Consider the following 20,217-nt stretch of genomic DNA (forward strand, 5'->3'; position numbering starts at 1 on the left):
TTTAAAATTACCAATGATTGACCGATGTAGATCTGGCCAGCGGCTGGAGTTGTCGCCAAGCCAATGTCCAGCGTACTTGCCACTTGAAGGATAAGTTGATCTAGAGATGACAATGCTCCTTGCTTTAGTTGCATTTTGAGCAGCCCTAAAATTGATAAGGGTGATGAATATTTAGTCACAGACTTGTGGTTAAGTTTTGCTCATGTTTTTAATGTAAACAGTCATATTATGTGGTGACTTTTTTCCATTTGCTTTATGTTTCCGAAACATAAAAATTTACTGTTTACATTACATCTTTTAGATGATTTTAATTTCAGTAGAATCATATACGTCTAATATCCTGATCTTTAACGTTTCCTTATCAGTTGGTTTGTAACTGTATTAAATTTTTACAGTTAAGAAGTGATTAAACAAGTCAATATTTTAATAGTCTTTATATGTTTCGATCTCGTAATTTACTAGAAATAAATTTATAGGATGAATCTAACAAGTCTTGTTTGTTTTGTTTGTATGTGTGTGTGAGTTCGTGTTTTTCTTATAACAAAGCCAGATCGGCCTATCTGCCAAGTCCACCGAGGAGAATCGAACCCCTCATTTTAGCGTTGTAACTCCGTAGGTTTACCGCTGTACCAGCGGGGGTCAGTTTTCTTGTTATCCTTCTGGAAAATGTGACACCATTAGAAGTAAGTTTCCAAATAACAGCACGTGATTAATAAAAATCGATTTTTCGCATATTACTGTTCAGCTACAGAAAAAAATTCAAGAAGAATTTCATGGTTTAGAATATATATATATATATATATAAGTAACGGAATTAATAGATTTTAGAGAACAGACTTAGAGTAGTACATATAAACAACAGGGTGGTAAGAAGAATACAATGAAGAAATTGTCCGATACCAAGGTTACACTATCTATCTTCATGTGGTCAACTTAAAGAGCAGATAGTTGGAAGCGATGAATAAGGTTAAACCTTAAGAATTAGTTGAAGGATATAAGATGGATTAAAATAAATAAACGGTAACATTAATAAGTCGACTTAGTTAGCAATGGCACATCAGTAATAGTACTTTTTGTTTGTTTTAAACAAAAAACTATGCAATGGATTACCTTCCCTCTGTCCACCGAGGAATGAAGACAGCAATAATAAATACAACAGCTAACAGAATTAACGAATGTTGATGTAGCTAAAGTTACGAAGTAATGGTTTTCTGTATAATAAACTATTATATAGTTCAGAAACTTTAGCAAAAATAGTTATATAGAATTTTTCATTCCACTTAATAAGCTGATTTGGTTAAGTCTAATAATGGAATTAAAAACACAGCTTCTGTACTTATTTATTACTTACCTTAGTGTAGGTTTGGTTTGGCTCCAACCATACAAACTATGAACGTCGTAATGCCGGTACTGGTTGTTTTCACCTTGTTTGGCAACCATGCAAATCGTTTTATCCGCAAGTTCTTTATTGTAATTAAGGGCAGCCGCTGTTAATCAAAAATCAAACAAGGAAATCAAAAATTAAAATCAAGGTTTAATAAAAGAAGGTAATTCTTATTTGGGTTTATAATATTTCAATGTTTAAGCCTAATTTCAATACTATTTTGATTTACGTGTTTATTGTTTCAAAGTATAAACGATTGTTGGTATTTCTTTATAGATATACGTAACACTCACCTTTTTTGTTTCTTTGTCTCAGACTTTAAGAATAATGCTACTAAAAATTTAGTTACACATAGTTGTCCACAATTTTGAACCAACAGATTAGAGAGAAGGCGGCCAATGAACAGCATCCACAGCCAATCTTTGTGCTATTCTTAACTTACCCAATAATGAAATTTGACCATTATTCTTAAATCTGCAGAATATGTTTGTTTGCTGGAGATACGGACTCTTGGATTTGCTATGAGAGAAAGCTAACCGCTAGACCACCTCTCGAATAACAATTATGAAGGAATTTTGTCATTTTGAAATACATTTTCGACTTCACATTTCAACACATTCTAGTCTCTATGATTTTTTTAATGCCAAACACATTATAACAGTAACTAGTATGCATATATTGTCAAACTGACACGATTATAAACGTGAATAAATTGAAAAATGTCTTGGAAGTGTCAAAAATTAAGAAACACTCATTAATGGCTATTATATACTCAAATAAAGCTATAACTCAATATTTTCAGTTACATGTAAACATGATAGAGTAACAGACTGAACGCAGCAGCCATTCTGTTCACCGTCCATCCCTACACGCTAAGCAATACTGTTGTCAGAGTACGTTACAAACATTTGTTCCTACATGTTACGATACGCTACGAACAAGTTTTTATATAAGTTAAAACAAGTAAAGTATTACACATTTTATTCCGCCTTAAGGCACTAAGACAAAATAAAATACGTAGACGACCAAAATTCTCTTGAAGACAATCTCGTCATAATTTTGTAATAATTTCTACTCGACGAGCCGCTAAAAATTCGAAAATGATAATTACAGTTATTTGTAAATAATCTTAATAGGAAGTAACAAGCAAATTACGCAATTCTAATGAAACTTCTCATGTAAAACAGTGAAGGCTTGAAAATCGAAGTGTAGCTTCAGGTAAAATTATTACTGTGAGAATTACCTATAACTTGCAAAATAGAAATATTAATATTAAATGATAACATGAGGAATATACTATAGTTATCGTACACAGTTATGTATTAACAATATCTGTTGTTATTGTACTTTTCTCTCATTATTATTACTCAATCTCATGAAAATATTCAGCTTTCCTCAAATTGCACCTTTATACACGTGACATTTCAGTCCCGAGAAGGTTAATAAACAATGGAGAACTTACCTGTAATTATTCTTGATGATAACAGCAACAACGATTATATACGTATTACACTTACAGAGGGAGCTTATATCCAGTAGCAGAAACAAGAATATCGACATTCATTAGAATAAATAAGTAGTAACTATAAACAAAATTTAGGCTGTTATTTATCTGCAGAAAAAACAAACAAACGTGTAACATTATTTCACATAGGATACTTATCACTTTAGGGGGGTTTACATATGGTGTATATGGACCATACATTTTAATTGTAGGTCTATATAATGAAGAAAACGTTGAACGTTTAAATATAAGAAACTTCGAAGTATATGATTCATATAGGTCTGCTATATATTTTAAAACAAGCTATAGAAAATACACTGCCTCATTGATTAACATGTTAAGTAAAGTTTTCTTTACAAAATAAACTAGAAGGCTGTTTACATAGCAAATCATATCAGTTTGTGCTTGCTGGATAGGAGGACGATCCACCCTTCTCTAAGGACTTATCCCAAACCATAACTCACTCTATTGGAAGGAGAACCCTTCTTTGATGACTTACTCCAAGCCACAACTCGCTGGATTGAGAGAAAGAGACCCTTTTGTAATGACCTGTTTCAAGCCACAACTCACTGGACTGAAAGGAGGACCGTTTTCTAAAAGGCTTTTCCTAAACCACAACCCACTAGCGTGGAAATAGGACTTCTTTAAGGGCATGTCCCAAACCACAGCTCGTTGGATTAGAAAGACCCTTTTCTAAGAAATTATCTCGATCCTCAAAATTAGTGACTGCTGTCCTGACCAGATTCAGAACAAATAATACTGTCTGAAACGTTTTGATAAACTGAAAAAAAAAAACATATTTCGTAGTTGAAGAAGTTCAAAAAGATATTCACTAGGGTCATTTAACCAACGCTCACTTTCATCCTCAACATCAGTTAATGAATCATCTCGTTGAATAATAACAAGAAGTTATCAGATTCCAATGTTACACGACTTTTTAGTGAACTGAATAACAAACGTGAGTTATCAAACCCTACTGTTAAAAACCTTTTCAAAACACTGAATAACAATAGCGAATTTTGTAACATATTAATCAGACACTTTCTTCGTTCGCTGGAAAGATTAACTCGAATTACAACATCTTTTTGTTCGACTAGTTACTTTCCTATCGGTTTAGATGAAATCACTGAATTACCCTGTCCCGTTATTTGGCTACTTTATAAATCAGTAGAAAAGCAAATACCGAATTCTGTGTCCCGTTGTTCGACTAGTTATATTCTAACTCGCTGAAAAAACAACAACACAACTGAATTAGGGTGTCCCATTGTTCGACTGGTTATTTACTCCGTTTTGTTTTTCTCCACATATGAATAACATCAGTTATTTTCTTACTGTCATTTAACATAATACATAAGTGTTTTATGTATCCTTAATAAGTATCTGTGTTACTTCTTTCTGTGAGAGTTAACAAACTTGTTTGAGGACTAACGTCTAAGCTGTAAGTAATAAAATTCACCACACAAAAAAATACATCAAGTTGCACCTAGTCTAAACTTTTTAGATTTACCTAGCTTCTTCTATTGTGACTTACATGATTCTCTATTTTGAGTGAATAATTATATCCAATTTTATACGAGTACCACTATTTTATCTCTACTGTATAATGTATGTTTGAAATTTGGAAATTATCTGCTAAAATTTCTATTTTACCACTTGTAGTGTACAAAGTCTACTAAAAGTCATCAGTTAAACTCATTAGTACTTTCTACTTATGGTATCGAGTGGATTATCCAAATATACTGGTAGAAATACTAGTAATTTAAACTTGCATTTTACGTTGAATTAATAAAAACTACCTACAGAAATATTACTTAACTGTATCACTTAGAATACAATACTCAAGCATATTTAGTAATTTTATTAATTTTTTTCATCCCTCTTCTCTGTATTAATAGGTCAATTATCCAACATTAAATGTTAAACTACTTATGTTATACTGTTACTGTACCAGGTTTAGCATTCAAACTAGTTGATGAAATTACATCGTTTATACCTGAATCTTTAAGCGAATTATTCAACCCTACATGTTAAAATTAGAAAGTTTCTTCATTTACTCTAATGTGCAATACTGAATCCTTCTTTCATAAACTAATACTTTTCTACATATACTGTGAGATAGATTACTGAATCTTACAATTAGAAACTAATACCTTTCTATGTGTATTGTAAGGCAAGTAATTAAGTCCTACAATTAGAAATTAATACTTTTCTACCTGTACTATATGGAGGATTATCATATTCATTATGCGGACAATGTAGGCTCCAGCATTTTCCATTACAGTACCACGGCTCTTCATAGTTAGTACCAAAATTGGCTGGCTCATTCATATCCTGAAAATTAAATAATAAAAATGCTGGGTTTTGTACTTACTATAAGTATCGGTTGTCCCATGTTACGATTTATCTCGGACGAGCCTCCAATTTATTATATTACGTGTTACAAATTTAAATAGCCTCAACTATAATTTAAATTTAGAACTTAATTAAATGTCGATATGTATCAAATTTATATTTGCCAGCAAGACTAAAACAGTTTTTTTTCTCAAAACAAATGTATTTCAATATACAAACAACAATACAATTTACAATAATGGTTATTACAAATAATGCAAATTTTAGAAACTTACAAACAATATATAGTCTTCTATCTGATTCTGAACTTCCTTGATATCCTATCAAGAGTTTGGCCTGGCATTGCCAGGTGGCTGAGGCACTTGACTTATAATCTGAGGGCTGCGAGTTCGAATCCTGTCACGTCAAACATGCTCGCCATTTCAGCCGTCGAGGCGTTATAAAATATGGTCAATTCCACCATTCATTGGTAAAAGTCTAGCCCAAGCGTTGACAGTGGGTGATGATAACTAGCTGCCTTCCCTCTAGTTTTACACTATTAAATTATGGACGGCTAGCGCAAATAGCCCTCGTGTAGCTTCACGCGAAATTCAAAACAAACCAAACTATCGGGCGTTCACGATGAGTGAATTAATTTCGAGTTAATATCGGTACAATTCACTTAAAGGGGATCTAGCTAGCTCTTCAATGATCACACGTGAGCTCTTCACCCATGAAGGTATGTAATGTTGGTGTAAAAATACTGACATCCGTTGTTAATCCGCTGAAGTTAAATAGTTTGTAATGTTCGAAATATATAAGCTTTCTTGGTCAATATGTAAAGTTCACAATTAATAATTACAATTATAGCTTCCAAGGTTTATAGTATACCAAGTGTAGCAAACCAGTAATATATACTGTCTCTTGGTGTCTTGCGTTGGTTAATTTTTATAAGCGTGAGGAGAGTTTCTAGAAATTTCAGCTTGCACAACAATACTGACAAGACGCTAGTGCTTTGACACACATATTATATTGTTTATTCTTACACTCAAGAATTTTCTATAACTTTAGTGAACAGACAAGAATTTCGCAATACATTTAATTTACATAAACATCGAGAGTAAAACAAATATATAGTAATAAATTCGTCACACGTTAAACAACGAATGAACACAATAAATTATTCTACTTCTATGAATTCGTTTCCGTGATTAATCAGTTGCTGTCCATTTTACAAAGTTTCATCATATACCATATCCATTAGATTTTGATAAAACTTAAAGCAAACGAGCGAATAATGAATAAAATAAAATAATTGGTTGGTAGGTTCGGAAAGAAAGATCGTTTGTTGCTCAATAATTGTTTATTGATGAACAGTGTTGTAATGCTTATTTTATTACTAGCGTCAAGAATGACAAGGCAAATACTACCTCACTCCATTGTATACCTTAACCTCACATTTCATAGGATACTGAAATAAATAAATTTTGCGAGATCACGTTTCACCAACAAAGAGGCATAAAAGTGTAATGGAGTCAGTGAAACGTCGGTAAACTCCTTTGTGAGTCAATCAAATTTAAAATCATTCACGAAATGAATTCGTGGCATGTTCATACAATAATTATTGATAAACAATATATTAACACCTGATACAGTGTTAAACTAAAACGTTATTTACTGTAAAAATGTATTTCATAATGATTGCACAAGTGGTGGAAGTGTTGTACCCGTTCTAAATATGAGCTTTTAGAGTCCTCTTTGCACCTTCCGTCATTAAAATCGTCATGGGCATACAGTAATCAAACTATTTCATCTGGATAAATGCATTTTAACTTTTATGACTCCCATTTCGAGAGATCAAGTTTGGTTTGGTTTGAATTTCGCACAAAACTACACGAGAGCTATCTGTGCTAGCCGTCCCTAATTTAGCAGTGCTAGACTAGAGGGAAGGCAGCTAGTCATCCTCACCCAACGCCAACTCGTGGGCTACTCTTTTACCAACGAATAGTGGGATTGACCGTCACATTATAACGCCCCCACGGCTGAAAGGACAAGTACGTTTGATGTGACGGGGATTCGAACCCACGACCCTTAGATTACGAGTCGAGTGCCTTAACCACCTGGCCATGCCGGCCCCAGAGATCAAGAGAAATCAAGCATGACGTGAAGTGACACACAGTTTTATATATGTTAGATGTATTTGATTTGGTATAGGTTTTTTATCAGTATGGATCTGTTTATTCCCAACTGAGGTTTGAAAAGTTTATTTTATGAGAAATTGTGTGTAATGCTAGTTTTCAATAAGATCAAATTTAATATTATTATATAAAATACATATCACAAAGAATCCCCCTTTTTTTAAATTATATTCCTTACTCCTAGCTTGAGACAATGGGTCATACTTATACAGTTATTCATGTTGTTCATGAACATTCGTCTGAGCTCCTACATAGATGCCAAGGCGAATGAAACCTGATTATGCTGTCTAGTCTACAAATCACCTATATATCTTCATTTAATTATAAAAAAAACATAGTTTTTACTTTTCTTTGCATATAAACGCTTGATACATTGAGAATGCTTGAAATAGTAATTTCAGTAATAATTAATATATATTTGTTAATTTAGAGAATTAATAGATATTTGTTGTTTCTTTGTTAGCATTTTTATTCTTTTACTATGAGCTAAAAATGGCTGCTTCTGTGATTTTCCCTTGTTTGTGAGTTCATTTTTGTCCTAATTTAATATCTTTTCTTTGATTCGTTCTTTAAAATGTTAAAAAGGACACCCAGTGAGAATGTACGTGTGTGCTGGCTCCTGCTTGCAGTGGACAAACAATAAGTTTAAAGCCATAATAATCTGACTATTTTCATTTTTATAATATTATTATGTTGTTACTGAACACTCACAGTACATTTTACACATCCTTTGTCTTTCTTTATCTAGATGACTCAATAATTGTTGATATAACAATAACAATATATAATACCATAAATTCAACAAAGCAAATACAATAGCCACTAGTAATTTACTGTATGGTATGGAAATCTTACTCACGATCCACAGGCCATCAAATTTCACAGCTTCTGTTTTGTTTCTGTAATTTACGATTTGTTCTTCCCACCATTCTTTGGTTATGGGCTTTAAAAAATCCGGAAAAGCAACTGGACCATTTGGCCAAACCTAGAAACGAAAATAGTTCTCGAAATATATCTTTTTAATGATTGTTAAGCGGTATCATACGAAGTCGAGATCCTAAAGGCTAATGAAGTATAAACTTTATTTTAGACAAAGTAAACACTATGTAACAAAATTTTTACTTTTTCTTGTTCCTAGGTAGAAAGTGTTATTTCCTAATTGCTAATGTCTAAAATAAATGGAAAATACCTATTTTTCTCTTCAAACATTGCTTTTGTGACCTGGGTAATGAAATTTTCAATTTACCCATTTTCAAGAACATCCCAGGTAGATTCAGTGTCGAGTAGCTGATAGGGAATTTTCTCGAACTTGCAATAATTTTCAAGAACTTTCTAGAATGTTGTAGAACTTTTCCCTGGGTTCATTCGGTGCACCTCAATGAGGAATACAACAGCGTCAAGACCTTGTTAGAGCCTTGAAGTATGATGAGTATGGCTGGGAGGTTATCAAATACTTCAAAATGGTGGCATTCCTTATGGGTCTCCAACGAGGCTTTACCAAGTTTCCCTGTTATCTATGTCTTTGGGACAGCAGGGACACTACAGCGCACTACAACAGGAAGCACTGGCCACAATAGACTGAGTTTTTTAGTAGTTATACAGTTTTTGTCAATATTAACGGTGAAAACTAAGTTGGTATTTCTTTTCTAACCGCTTTGTTTTTCCGTTGCTTTTCTTTAGCTCTTTTACCACAGTTCATCTAGATCAGTTTTTCTCTCGCTCCAATGGCTGATCTCGTGTTACATTCCATAGTTCACAATACAGTTACTATGGGCATACTGAGAGCAGAAATGTAGAAGTAATATACGCATCACCACCCATTGTGCACCAACATAACTGTCCATCAAAATCAAAAACTCACTTCACAATTCAGAAAGCATAGAACTACTTATTCATTTATAAGTAAGCAAAATAATGTGTGTTCAAGAAAGAAAAATGGTATCAGCCGTAAAATGTCAGATTTATTAAACTGCTTTCATCTCATACAGTATGCTCCATCTTCTTGCGTTTTAAAATTTGAAATTGATGAAGATCTGTGTTGGCACTTCCAAACGCGTGTCTCAAATATCACACATGAATAAAAATTAAAATATGTTTTAGAAGGTTAATGCGTTGTTGTCCAGCAACCATATATGATAGAATAATGGTTTGTTATAACACTAGAAGATTGTCTTTTCCCCTGATATGAACAGACGAAATTAAAAATCAACGATTACAGATCATAACGATGTCTCTAAAGATTATAAAAAAGTAAAAAGTGATAACTATTTGACCTGTCTTTTGCCAAACTGGAACAGATGGCTGAAGGCGTTTGGACTATTCAAAATAAACTCTACTTTCCCGACATAAATATTTTTATGCACATTTAGGATTTTTGTTCATAAAGGATGTTCACATACGACAGGATTAATATTTGATCTTGTAACGTCTTAAGTTAGCAGTATACTTATGGCGAAATAAGCAAGTATTAAAATCTTAAACATATCTAATGGTAAAAATAGATCTTTCTATACTTTGAAAAAAAATTATATTTATAAATATCGTGTTAAAAGCAAAGAAATAGTGACATATGATAAAAGGTAACCTTTCCAAATATAATATCTTTCGAAAGGTCTAAACCTTGGCCCTCTGGGTTTCCTCTACTCTCAAGAGGGACATCTGTCGGCCAAGTGATATAAACATGTTTACCATTCTTTAAGCCGGAAGCATGTGGCAAGTAACTCGAATCGTTGGCCAAAAGCGCTGGATCCTAAAAGATTGATAAAATAACTGTTTAACTTTAGCTTCTTTACAAATAATTTTGGATGTAATTAAACTAATGATAAGCATAAGTAAATGTTCTACAGACTAAACAATGATAAATATTTGCAGTACATATCATGAAGGCAAGTTCATGAGCAGACAAATTTGTATTCCAGAAACTAACTCAACTGTAACAATACCTTATGCTATGTTGTATAACGTTGACACCATGGGTAATTAATTTAATGTAGGCTACATTATATACCAAAGACATTGCGAATCATTAGTTGGCCTCATGCTACGTTATATAATGTTGACACTACTTATAAATAATTTAACTTATGGAATGTTATACACCATTAACACTTCAGGTAATTAATTTAACAAGTTTCGTTGTAAAATGTTGAGACTGTAGATGCTTAATTTAGTGTGCGCAGCGTTATGTAACGTTTACACTTCGGGCAATTTGTTTAACTTATGCTTACTTAAATAATGCCTCCAGCGGCACAGCAGACTCACAACGCTAAATACCAGGTTTCGATACCCGTGGTGTGCAGACCATAGATAGCTCATTATGTAGCTTTGTGCTCAATTATAAACAGACAATACTTATACAACTTAATTCTTATAATTAATTTGCCTCAATGATGATATCTATATATATTTAAAAACGGCTGGTATGGGTTAAGAATATATATAATTTTCTCTACAAGTGGGTTTTCTCCTCATCAGGGATGATGAGGAGTTTGATTCTATTATTTAACAACAACCTTCAATTTGTGATCCCTGTATTATTATCTTTTTTTAAAAGGTATCCAGTGTAAGCAGTAGCAAAGAATGTTAACACCATAAAAACAATGTGTTAAATATTCAGTTAGTCAAATCCCACCAAGAGAAAGAAACGTCACTGTTAACAACGTAGTAATGGTTTTAAAGTTAATATGCTTGTATTGAAGGAATATTTAAAATATTTCTTCTTGAAATCACTTACATTTAAGAGAACGTCGTTGTAACTAAAACTTTGTTTCACTAATATTTTCCATTGTTTCAAACTTTCTAAACATTTACCAGTCTAAAATTCAAGTAACATTGATGGGAAAGGTTCTCTGCTATCGTAAAGAGGTGTACAAAAACACTGGTTTTTCGATATCTCAAAAACAATCTGCAAGTGTTCTGTTAGTTTTTATATACGAACAATTTCACTTACTCTTAGGCTAAAATATCCAAAAACAACAAATAAGAAAAAAAATGCTGTAATTAGTTATCCCTCAATTCTGACACCAGCTGCACAGAATAACAATTTATTAACAATTAGTGTTTCTTTATAATGTCCTTTGGCTTTTTCAGTTTCATACATGTATACCAATATCAACTTCCATGTCTTTATAAGACCATCTGGTTTTCTGGTTTAATCCTAGTAAGTGTATATTTTCCAATGACTATTTTAATTTCTGGGGATGACTAATAAAACGATCAGTTCATATTTAATAATCTTGCACAATCATGATTACCAAGTAGAAGAAATATTTTATCTGATAATTGTTTAACCAGAAAATTTACGTATCAATTGCCTTTTATTTATTTTCCGCTATAAAACTGGTGTAGAAATAGTTACCAATATAATGATCCATCTCAGCCCGTTATTTTGCTCCTGCTGAACATATGAGTAAAGATCTGGAAATCTTTCTGAATCCACTGTAAAGACTTTATTATCTTCCATGTGATCAATATCTACATACTGAACATCCTACAAAATGTGTATTAAAGGACTATAATGACTGTGTTAACAAATGTGTTTAACATGTGCCAGCTAATATAAAGAAACTAACTAATATTAAATTTAAAAGCATACATTCATAATAAAAGAGAATGAAAAATCGTTTTATTTATTGTTCAAACTTTATTATAAATGAGTAAACAAGTATGTATACATATAAACATATAAATATCATTAGTTTCAATTTTCATTATTAAACCATGTAAGTAGCTTAACTAACTTGGAAATTATTTGTTATAAATATGGTAGTGTTAAAATTTATTATTTTACACATTCAATGAGTAGACAGAAATAAATAAGAAATATCATTGTAATAAAATGAATTGTCTCCCAGTAACACAGCAATACGTCTTCAGATTTAGAAAGCTAAAATCAGGGGCTTGATTCCCCTCACTGGACACAGCAGATAGCCTGATGTGACTTTGCTATAAGGAAATCTCACACACATAAAACAAATTGTAAAATTATACACAGAATTAAGGAGGCCTCAAATTAGTTGAAGAGGGTGAATTTGAGACAGTAAAAATCGAGATGTAGAATTAGAAATTATATACAGGCAAAACGTACTTATGTATAGAGAATCCATGTATTTATTATAATACACCCTTGTCCAAATTAATTGTAACAAGACGGAAAATTACGTTTTTTAATTTTTTGCGTTTTATTACTCACAAATTAATACATGATATGACCGCATTTATTTTTCAGAAGATCGTTAATCCGCTTTGGCATCGAGTCCACGAGTTGACTGCAATCTTTACTAATTTTTGGATCGCGGAACCACACCTCAGTTATGGCCAGTCCAGCACCTTTATTCGCGTTGTAGTCATAAAATTCTTCACACGTTTCGATGTGTGGCACGGAGCCAGATCTTGCTGAAAAATGCCAGATTCATCTGGAAATCTCTTTTTCGATTCTGGAACGACTCTTCTCTGCAAAACGTCGATGTACTGTGGTCCTCACATCCTACCTTCTACGATATGTAAGCCTCTGACGCCATAGTAGCTGAAAAAGTCCCAAAACATCTTCTTCAAGGGATGTTTTACGAACTGATTGATGTGAGATTCTCGATGTTTCTCACCTGGAGATCTGCGAACATGCAAACTTCTTTGACCCTGCACAAAGAAATGAGTCTCGTCACTGAATAACACCTTCCTCCATTGTTCTTGCATCCAGTTCTTGTATTTCAGACTCCATTGATACCGTTTTTTCTTCATTGAGTTGGTAATAAGACGTTTTTGACTGGTCTCCTTTCCCTTCTAACGCAATTTCGAATGACGTAATATTCCTCAAAATGTCGTCATATATCCCAAAAATAGATCGACCGCACTGCAAAACACAGTTAATGACGCCGTGTGTGTGAAAAAATGACTATTAAAGGAAATCAGCGGGTCCAGCGAGCCTACACCAGCCGCCATGCTAAAAATATTATAAAATGACCATTTGTTTCAATTAATTTGCACAAGGGTGTAGTTGGTGAAACGTGAAAAGATAGCAATAATAAAATATTACGCTAAGATCACTTGAGTTGTTAAATGTCGTAGCATATGTTTTAACTAGACGTTTCTTCAACACTAAAAACCGAAGGTTTATTTCGTATATGAAAAATACTCTAAACTAATACTTACTAGTGGAATTTGGGCGTTACGAGTTCTTTCCACAGCTCTTTGAAGGTTAGTGATGTTTTCGTAACCATAGCGACAAAGCTGAAATCCAAGGGCCCAGTACGGTGGCATCATAGGTCTACCTATTAGCTATGCAAAAGTCCATAAATCAAATGGAGAAACGTTTCCAAAGGAAGGAAGATAAATTGTATAACATAATACTTTATAATGAAAGTGAACCAGTATGTTCTACTTATTCGTTAACATAAACTACATTAAAATTTGAATGGGTAAACACAATGGCACTAGTTATAATGATTGTTGCGCGTCATGTATACAAATGATGCCACACGATAAGAGAGCAGAAGGCACTGGCTCTATATGATGATGTCATCAGAGATGATGACGTTATAGTTCCGCAAAGTGGAACTAGAGGACGCAGCTACCTCAGAGAGAGGTTACATCATAGTTCGATACTAGAGGCCCTGTTATGATAGGCGAATAGGTGATATTACTAGGTAGCTAGTACCATAGATTTGTAAATAGATATCAACTTCAAGTTGCTGTCATGATGATCCCATCAAGGTAAACACCTTGATGACATGTCATCAACGTCTAGATTTAATTTTGCCTTATAAGTAAAGCATTAAATATATTTACAAAGGCTGACAATCCAATGAGGTCTTAACATATGTTTTTGTTTTCATTTAAATATTTATTTCTGTTGTATATTTTTTACAAAGGCAGACAGTGTTTTGCACAACTGCATACAGATTTCAACTTATAATTTTCGTTTATATATTACATATGTTTTACAAAGGCTAATAATGATTCTATTGATTAATTATAGTTCTAGTTTTTATACTTACGTATGCCTTTTGCAATGCTTGTTCTGAAAAAGACGTTTATTTAAATACCATGCAATAACATGACATAAAAGCTTGCACGTTCACTATGTAACTGACTTGTATTGTTCTTGACTTATGTACTTTTTACAGTGTTTTTATGGGCCATAGACGCTTTTGTTACAACGTCTTACTAAAAATAGTGTTACTTTAGACAGTCAATATTTCTATAGTTCCATAGGATTTTAACACATCTGCTGTTTTGCTTTCAAAAGTCAATAAGACAACTAATATAACATATATTACTTCATACGTATTATCCATCATTTGAATGAGGAAGATATTATAACCAATGATTTGCTTTACTTACTATATCGTCCTAAAAAGGGTAATTATTTAATTCTCTCATTTAATCTACAATGGCATAAGTCATATTCTTATGTTAATCCTCTCTATATATATATTTTCATTCATATCATTTTGATACAACTAATATAATAAATGAAGGGCTTACGGTTTAATTTTACTATTATAGAATGTATTTAAAATAGCAACACCATTCACTTGGTGTTCTATGCAATTAAAAGATATACAAATTTGAGATAGGAAATGCAAAGTAATCACGTGATCACTCATACAAATGGGGTGAGCTATTTCAACATACCAGTTGAAAACAAGTTTTGATCTTGTTTTTGCCGAAACCAGGTTTCTGCTTTGATTTCTACAAACCAGAATTTCATTTTCATATTTTTCAAAATATCACTAAAACATATTAGTTTTCCAAATAAACACAATCATAAAAGACATTTAGTTATAAAACAAGTGACTATTTCAATAATGTTTTCCTCACAAATATTTTGAAACAATGTTTTGGTAATACGTATGATACAGTTCAGTGTTCTTATGTAAAACTCACGTTTCATATATCATCATGTAAATACAATTAACAATTATCATACATACTTAACAAACTTTCAGGTACACTTATATACTATAAACATCAGTATATAATTTGCAAAGATGCCAACTATTTCAAATGACTGAGCGTAATGATTGTAGACAGAGCCCTTTGTCATTTGCGGCTATTAGGCCTGACCAATGTCTCTAAGCTGTTTATTATTATATTATTATTATAACTATTACTATTTATTACTCTTGTAGATTGCTCATTTATGACTAGTTTGTGTATTTAACAAATAAATTTTAAAAAATTCTTTTGAAATTATGTCTTTTATTTAGTTCAGAATAATAAACATACTGGTAAAACAACATTGAACATGCACAAACAGTAAGCAGAAAAAGCCTTTGTGTAAGGACTAGTTTATATCATGTTTATTGTAATAGTTTTACAGCTGTTGCAGCCTTTGCTTACATGAGAATGTCTCTGGATGGTTGGAAGTTATAACAACATTGTCCATTTGACTGCATACACATCTTGTGTGTTATAATACTGCTCAAAACTGAGGTGTTCAAGTTTAGTCTGAACTTGCTTTTGTTTTTAGTCACTAAACTAAATATCCTTTCACTGTCAGCATTAGAATGGAAGATCGTAAGAATTCCAAGCATAACCCTACACAGAATGTCATACTTCTGGTTGCCATTTCCATCCTTAACTGTAGACAGCTGAACCCAAAACTTGTCAACATTCAACTGAAGGACAATTTCTGAGAAAATATCAGTTTGGTAGTTCAAATATTGCCCTTCCAACTTGTCAATAGTGTCATGCTCATGTGTATTGACAAGGACAGGATACCTGTCTGTGAAGAATCGTAGAGAAGAGAAATCTTTGCTGACTTTCAGTTTTGGATCAGCAACCTCTGCGTGAATCAGAAGTTCATCATTTAGAGGGAAATGTTTCATCATGTAATTTGTAGCTGCAATATAGTATTTCTTGACACTGGTGTAGAAGCTGATCAGGTCCAGGTCCTTTTCATATTTAACAATGTATTCCTTGGCAGCATTTCCAATAGAAACTCCCTCATCAGATTTGTGTAAGGATTCATTGTTGTAGTCAAGTTCAGTAATGTTGCCTTCAAGATATTCTGGCTTAATGTATCTGACAAGTATATTTTAACTTGTGTAATCAGAGTTTTATGCACAATGTGTATGCAAGGTTCTTTTGTTTACAATATCAAATCTGCTTGCTCAAATAGAAGAGTAACAAGTTGATTTTGTTGTCCAAGAAAACTGTTAACTTATCTAACTTGCTCTGTGCATAACTTTTCTTGGTTATTTCCTTGCTAGCTTTCGTTTTCTTTTCTTCTTTCATTGATTGTCTCTTCTTTAGTTCAAGGTAAGACTGCCTAAACATATATTGAGTTATATCAAATGTTTCTTTGTCTGCTTTTGGAGACTATTGTCTTGTGTCCCTGTGTGGCTGGGAGGGTGTCTTGAGTGTGTTCCTGTGTGGCTGGGAGGGTGTCTTGAGTGTGTCCCTGTGTGACTGAGAGGATATCCTGACTGTTTAAAGTCTTGCTGCCTGACTGAGCTGCACGTTTAGATCCTTTTGAATCTAGTTTTTCCTTTTCACAGTGAAAATACTTCTTCAATGGCTTCCACATGTCCAATATTCTGTTGAGGCACACCCCAAGTGATAGCCATCTTGTGTTAACAAGTTGTAGAATTTTTCTTGTTTCTTTGTCATACAATCCTTGAAACTCTTTGAAATGTTGTTTTCTGCTAGCACTTTTGTCCAGAAAATAGTAGATATCTATCAATATATCAGAAACTGGGCAGGGCAGTTCTTTGGAAGCTTTTTGGGCAGCAATATTCATGAGGTGACAGGCACAGCCCATGAAGTAAATGCTAGGCTGTCGTCTTGAGATGTGTCCCATCACACCTTTACCTATACCAGACATAACTGAGGTATTGTCTGAAGTAAAACTAAGACAGTTTTCCCATGGAATTTTCTTCTTTGTCACTTCGTGACCAAAAGCTTGAAAATATTCTCTCCCGTTGAAGCTTCTTTCCATTCCACCATTGTCAAACAAACGATTTTTCCAAGCAAAGGGTCAAGATATCGTACAACCATGGATACAGTTTTGATTCATCGATGTCTGTGAATCCATCTGTGGCTAAACTGTAAACAGTGTTAGTAAGTATGCTTGAAATCATTTTGTCACCTTCACAACCCAACATTTGTACAACGGCTGTAGTTTTGGTTCTAGCACAGCCATATTTTTTGCTATATCAGAGTCTGGAAACATTTTTCTGAATAAATGTCCTGCATGATCGGCTACAGCTAGAGGTAAATTATGAGCAATGATGAATTGCGTGAACATCACTTCTGCATTTATGGTTTCATATTCTGAATTCTTACTCATAAATGTCGTTATCTGCATCGTTTTTGTCTTCGCCTCAGCCTTTTGTTGGTGAGATACCGATTTTGTATGTCTGGAACAATCGTTTATCCCGCCATGCGCCACAGAAAAATCGATGTGACAAACTGTCCAAAACGCATGACTGTCACTGACTTTTGATGCAATGACCGGATATTTTGTACTATACTCTTTCCTAAATTTTTGATTCACAGTTTTAGTCCTTTTAGCTTTGCCAGAAACAAGACAATCTGGTGAACGAGACCTCTTTTTATCCATCTTGTGAACGATCGCATTGGTGTTTCTATGCCGCTTATAAAACGAGAAATACCCATCTACGCGAGAGCTGTTTGGATGAAAAGCACTGATGACGTAACTATGGATTCTCCAATGTACCCAATATGGAGAAGCACCACACTCAAACTATTGGTAGACATCGGAGATACAAATATTTTTTATTATTTCAAGCATAAACATGATTATCGCAAGTAGTCATTTGGACTATGTTTTTTATTTATTATCAAAATTTATTTGTATCTCATTAGAAATTTTTTCACCACTTTCAAGCTCTGGGCCTATAGGCCTATATAATATATAATAATTTGGAGGTTGCAAGAAGTCGTAATATTTGTCTGTATGAGCGTATAGTCGTAATGTATGCATCAAAATCGTAATGGTTGGCATCTCTGAATTTGATAAATGAATACATAAATGAAAATTATAACTTGAAATCTGTATGCAATCTCATGAAACACTATTTACCTTTGTAAAACGTGCAATACAAATAAATATATAAATGAAATCAAAAAAGTATGCTGAAACATATACATAGTTCTACTAGACTGCCAGCATTTGTAAAATGTATTTAGTGCTGTACTTATAAACTGAAACGGAATTAACTGTAGACACTGATGAAATATTGATATACTCTATTATGAGATCACCATGGCAGTCTAGCAACGCAAGGTTGACATTTGTATGCAATTCTGTGAGACTATCTGCCTATGGAAACTTTAGTAACAGCATCTGCCTATAGTAACACGTCTTTTGGTATCGAACTGTGACATCACCTCTCTCTAAATTAGCCTCGCCCTCTGGTTCAACTTCATGGAACTATGACGTCATCAATAAGATATTAGTTGTGAGAGAGTTTCATGCTTTTGTGAGAATGCATAGTTATTTCCGTAGGTTTTGAAGTTGATATTCGTTCTGGTTGGACTGTACCCCATTTGTCTTTCGGATTTGATCATTTTCTAATGTTGTTTTGGTGAATGCTTCATTTTTTGTTATTGGAAATTCTCACTTAAATGAAAGTTATTTTTTAATTTGTTCTTCTAGGCCAGTGATTCTCAACCTGTATGCCGCGGTGTTTTTGAAACACATTCAACTTTCTTGGGATTTTACAAGCACGTCGAACACATCAGTTAATAAAAGCTACTATAGAGACACTCTGAAACCTTCCAAAACATTCGATGGCTTTCATTGAACTCGAGCACTGAAAAGTTCATACTTAAATTTCATTCTCGACTGCAACGGTTTGACTGTTAGTTCAATTGTGGCGCAACAAGCGCTTCGTACGTCATAAATGATGCATCAAACAATTAAACTGCTTTCTGGAACACGTTCTCATTCTGAGGTAAGCTACAGCTACTGCGCTGTAGGTAGGAATTTTATATCAACTGCATAACTAATTTCTTTCTTGGAGGTTGAGAAAACAGGTTTTGTAATTTTTTTTCATGATGAGATCTGGTGGCTGAAGGTTCAATTATTCTCCGACTTGTTTGACAAATTAAAATTCTCTGAACTTAAGTCTCCAAGGACCATCTGAAAACATTATTACTGCAACATCCAAACTGAAGGCCTTCGATGAAAGGTGACGCTGTGGAAAAATAATATCTCGAAAGAAGTCCTTGATTGTTTTCCTTCTGTTAACGAATGTCCGTCAAAGAAGAAAATTGTCCCTCAAATTTTGAACACATTAAGCGACCTACAGTCCGCACTAAAACATTACTTCCCGTCACTTGCTGTCAACGAATATAACTGGGTGACCTATCCATTCGGAATCAACGAGACAACAAATCTTACAACTGACGAGGAAGAACAGCTCATTGATTTACGAAACGACAAATTTTATCAGTCATTGTTTCCCGAAAAGATCTTGGATGAGTTTTGGATCTCCATTAAAAATTCATATCCTGCAATCAGTTCAAAAGCAGTTGAAGTTCTGCTTTCATTTACATCTTCGCGGTTTTGCAAAATTGGATTTTCAGCATTGACTGAAATTAAAACCAAAAAGAGAAAGAGGCTTCTTACAGTCGATGATGAAATGCGAGCTTGTTTGTCCACATTAGAGCTTCGCTTCAATTTGATCAGCTCTTGGAAGCAGGCACATGCGTCACATTGAAAACGTACGTAAAAATAAAAAGGTTTGATTTTTCTGCTATACCTCAAAATCGTTAAAAATCCTTAGAACGACACTCACGGCCAAAGCAAGCAATAGTATTGTCAATGTGAA

The 20,217-nt window shown here is 33.4% G+C and overlaps 1 pseudogene across 1 annotated transcript in view; it reads right to left on the bottom strand.

Moving 5' to 3' along the window:
• Positions 1-20,217, bottom strand: part of LOC143224799 (sucrase-isomaltase, intestinal-like) — a 97,511-nt pseudogene that overhangs the window by 51,564 nt on the left and 25,730 nt on the right. Inside the window, exons 9-15 of the transcript XR_013013445.1 lie at positions 13,565-13,690; positions 11,775-11,906; positions 10,002-10,166; positions 8,277-8,402; positions 5,102-5,219; positions 1,352-1,487; positions 12-145 (exon numbers count right to left, since the gene is read on the bottom strand). The product of XR_013013445.1 is annotated as a sucrase-isomaltase, intestinal-like (transcript). The remainder of the gene's footprint in view (positions 1-11; positions 146-1,351; positions 1,488-5,101; positions 5,220-8,276; positions 8,403-10,001; positions 10,167-11,774; positions 11,907-13,564; positions 13,691-20,217) is intronic.

Source organism: Tachypleus tridentatus, chromosome 1 (genome assembly GCF_004210375.1).
Source record: "Tachypleus tridentatus isolate NWPU-2018 chromosome 1, ASM421037v1, whole genome shotgun sequence".
NCBI classification, from domain to species: domain Eukaryota; kingdom Metazoa; phylum Arthropoda; class Merostomata; order Xiphosura; family Limulidae; genus Tachypleus; species Tachypleus tridentatus.